The following is a 3,700-nucleotide window of genomic DNA, read 5'->3' as shown; positions in this document are numbered from 1 at the left end:
AAGACACAAAGCACATAAATAAAAAAAATGATAATAAGACAACACAAAAACAGAGTGTGAGTAAACCTGCAGAGAAGGGGAGAAAAAAAAAAAAAAAAAAAAAAAAAAAAAAAAAAAAAAGGTATGATGACACATCTATAAGGCCAGAATTTGGGAGCTTAGAGGCTCAAAAATACTGTAAGTTTGAGGCTAGCCTTGGCTACATAGCAAGTTCAAAGTGATAACCTATGTGTAAAAAAGGCTTCTCCCATTATCCCCTAAAGGATGTTGTTTGCAAACCACATACACAGCAGCTGCTCTGCATTGGGTTTTGTGAGTTACCCAGGCATGGCACAAAGCATATGGGAACCACTGTTAAAACGTCCGTGCTGAGCTAGGTGTGGTACAGCATAGCAAACTTTAATCCCAGCACTCGGGAGGCAGAGGCAAGTGGCTCTCTGAGATGGAGGCCAGCCTGGTCTACATAGTGAGTTCTAGGCCAGGCAGGGTTACAGGGAGATCCTGTCTCAAAAAACCAAAAACAAAGAATACTGTCCAACTCAACCTGCAGATTCAGTACATTCCCCATCAATACCCCAGAACTAGAAAAAGACCCTGAAATTCATGTGGAAGCTCAAAAGACTTTGAATAGTCAAGGAGCCTTGAGCATTGAAGGAGTCACCACAGTCAACTTCAAAACACTCTGCGGAGCCACAGTGACAGAGCCAGCGCAGTGCCGGCACAAAGTCATTCACCAACCAGAGGGACTGAAAGAGGATGTGAATTCATGCATCCTTGGCCCATCCATTCTTGGCAAAGGTGCCAGAAACACATGCTGGTGAAAGGGCGGCCTCTGCAGCAAAGGATGCTGGGAGGGCTGGGTGTGCACCTGAGGATGAACCCAGATTCATGGCTCTCACCCTACATAGGAATCAACTCCAAATGGATTGGAGGCCTTAACATAAGACCTGCAACTGACAGCTCTGTAGAAACACACCTCAAGATGCAGCACAGGCCATGGTTTCTGACAGGAATGAAAGCAAGAATTAGAAATGGAATTGCATCCTATTGAAAGCTTGATGACTGGCAAGATGGCTCAGTAGGTAGAGGTACTTTGCCGCCTACTGGGCAAACCCAGTGACCTGAGTTGAATTTCTAAAATACTCATAAAGGAGAGAACTAACCACAGACTTGTCCTCTGACCACCACATTCATGCTTCAACTTTTACATGCCTGCACTACATCACACGTATGCACACACACACACAATAATAAAATGGGGGCTGGAAAGCTGGCTTAGCAGTTCAGAGCACTGGCTGCTTTTGCAGAGGACCTGGGTTCAGTTCTCAGCACCCACATGGCAGCTAACAACTTTCTGCTGTCCCTCTTTTCCTGTTGGTTGGAGACAGAGTTTCTTGTAGCTCAGGCTAGGCTCAAACAGTACTTAGCTAAGGTTGACCTTGATCTCCCTGCACCTCCTGAGTGCTGGGATTATAGCCCTGTGCCACCGCCTTTTTTCACAGCACTGGGGACTGGACCCAGGGCTTCCTACACACTAGGCAAGTGTGCCAACTGAGCCGCACGCCCAGCCTACCCTCACTTCGACAGCTGCCCCCCTCTCCTTGAGACCTCTCCAGGACTGTGGGGGCAGCACCTCACCACCTGCCTGCCCTCCAGCCACTCCTTGCACAGCATGGGCTGCCATCAGCAGGGTGTTGTGCTTTGGAGCTGCAGGCCCTCGAGACTGCTTGTTCCTCTTGCTCGTGGTGTGACCTGGGGACATCCCAGCAGCCTGGCAGGACAGAGGGCTGGGAGCCTGTCCCCGGGTAATGACAGCACAGTTATGTCTGTTCTGCAGAATTTCTGACTTGCAGCTGGAGGCAGAGGGGAAGCAGTGACTCCAGGCCTGCTGTTTGATCACAGATGAGCTTCTAGAAGCATCCCTAGGCCAGTGAATCAGCCCCTCTGTGTGAAGAACCGAGTCCCCCTCCAGTAATGTGAAGCTTCTGCCGGTCCCTGCGCTTTGCACAGAGGTGGCTGGACTCCAGGCCGTGCAGCTATGGTGCTCCGTGCTTAGAAATAAACTTCTAAATCGGCACCTGGAGACTCATGTCCCCAGTCCCGGGAAGGTCTAGCTCCTCTTTCTCCACCTGTCCACCCTCACCCTTGCATCCGGCCACACAATTTCTCAGTTTCAAGCTGGCTGGTGGGATGGTCACATCTGTGCTGCCAGGAGCTCAGGAAGCCAAGGCTCCGAGACCTCAACTCGGCAAGATGCTGTCAACAAAAACAGAATCTGGCAGTCTGTTTATTCCTCCATGAGATCAGTCATCCATCCAGCCAGATTCCAGTCCTTCATCCACCCATCTAGTACTCGCTACATCCCACCAGTCTTTAATCATCACATGCTTTCATTAACATCTAACTGCCCCACCCTCCAGCAGCCTCCTGCCTGTCCATCTTCCCACCCATTCTTCCATTAGTTACCGGATGCTTTTCTGTGCCACACACCTTCCTCAGTCCCATGGTTTATCCTTTGATTAAAGAAATGCGAACTTCGTAATAGTTTTCTATTTACTATGATAAAGTGATTGAGGCAGGATACTTTATTTTTAAAAAATAGGTTTGGGGGCTGGAGAGATGGCTCAGTGGTTACAAATACTGGTTGTTCTTGCAAAAGACCCAGGTTCAAATCCCAGCACCCACATGGCAGCTAACAACTGTCCATAACTCCAGTTCCAGGGGATCGGACAGCCTCTCTGTCCTCCTCAGGCATTGCACGATACAGGTGCACTTACCTACATGTAAGCAATGCACGCATACAAATAAAAATAATAAATATATATATTTAAAAACAGATTTATTCAGTTCATCCTTTCAGCAGCCCCTCACTGGGGATCCTAGGCAGGGGCTCTACCCCTGAGCCATGCCCCGGCCCCTCACTGGGGATCCTAGGCAGGGGCTCTACCCTTGAGCCATGCCCCAGCCCCTCACTGGGGATCCTAGGCAGGGGCTTTACCACTAGCTCCCAACTCTTTTTACCATTTTTGGTTTTGTTTCATTTTTTCATGTTTTGAGACAGGGTCTCACTAAGTAGATCTGGCTCACTGGCTGGCCCAGAATTTGCTGACCCAGATCAGGTCACCCTTGAACTCTCAGAGATCCGCCTGCCTTTGACTCCTGAGTGCTGGCACTAAAGGCATGCACCACCACACCAGACACTCTTACTGAGCCACACCCCAGCCCCTCACTGGGGGACTCTAGGCAGGGGCTCCACCCCTGAGCCACATCCCAGTCCCTCACTGGGGGACTCTAGGCAGGGGCTCCACCACTGAGCCACACCCCAGTCCCTCACTGGGGGACTCTAGGCAGGGGCTCCACCACTGAGCTACACCCCAGCCCCTCACTAGGGGACTCTATGTAGGGGCTCTACCACTGAGCCACCCCCCAGCCCTTCATGGTGGCTGCATAATAATGCCAGGAGCAGGCTCAGTAGACTGCGTGGTGAACTAGACAGCTTTTCATCACTGCTGAAATAACTGACAGACAACTTAAAGGAGGGTCTTTGAGCTGGTGATGTCAGAGGCTTTGACCACCGTAGTGGAGTAAGCAGGGTGGAACAGCTCAGCTCACTTCAAGGGGAGCTAAGAAACGAAGGTGGGTGCTGGTCCTCACAAGCTTCCTCTTCCTCACTTCATTCCATCCTGGGCCCTGGATGGTG

General features: G+C 50.4%; 1 protein-coding gene across 8 annotated transcripts in view; it reads left to right on the top strand.

Annotated features, from left to right (window-relative positions):
* The window catches only part of Vrk3 (VRK serine/threonine kinase 3), a 40,127-nt gene extending 37,585 nt beyond the window's left edge, over positions 1-2,542 (top strand). For 5 of the 8 annotated variants that reach the window (XR_003851418.1, XM_008845127.3, XM_008845123.3 and 2 more), the window contains one exon: positions 1,838-2,542. The gene's annotated coding sequence lies outside the window, so the exon portion shown is untranslated. The other 3 variants (XR_003851419.1, XM_029569301.1, XM_029569302.1) reach the window with 2 other exon arrangements.
* Positions 2,543-3,700: the final 1,158 nt, after the last annotated feature.

This window comes from Nannospalax galili, unplaced genomic scaffold (assembly GCF_000622305.1).
Source record: "Nannospalax galili isolate Female #2095 unplaced genomic scaffold, S.galili_v1.0 scaffold960, whole genome shotgun sequence".
In the NCBI taxonomy this organism is placed as follows: domain Eukaryota; kingdom Metazoa; phylum Chordata; class Mammalia; order Rodentia; family Spalacidae; genus Nannospalax; species Nannospalax galili.
Note: the sequence above shows the minus strand (reverse complement) of the source record. Positions and strands in the feature narration are given on the sequence as shown.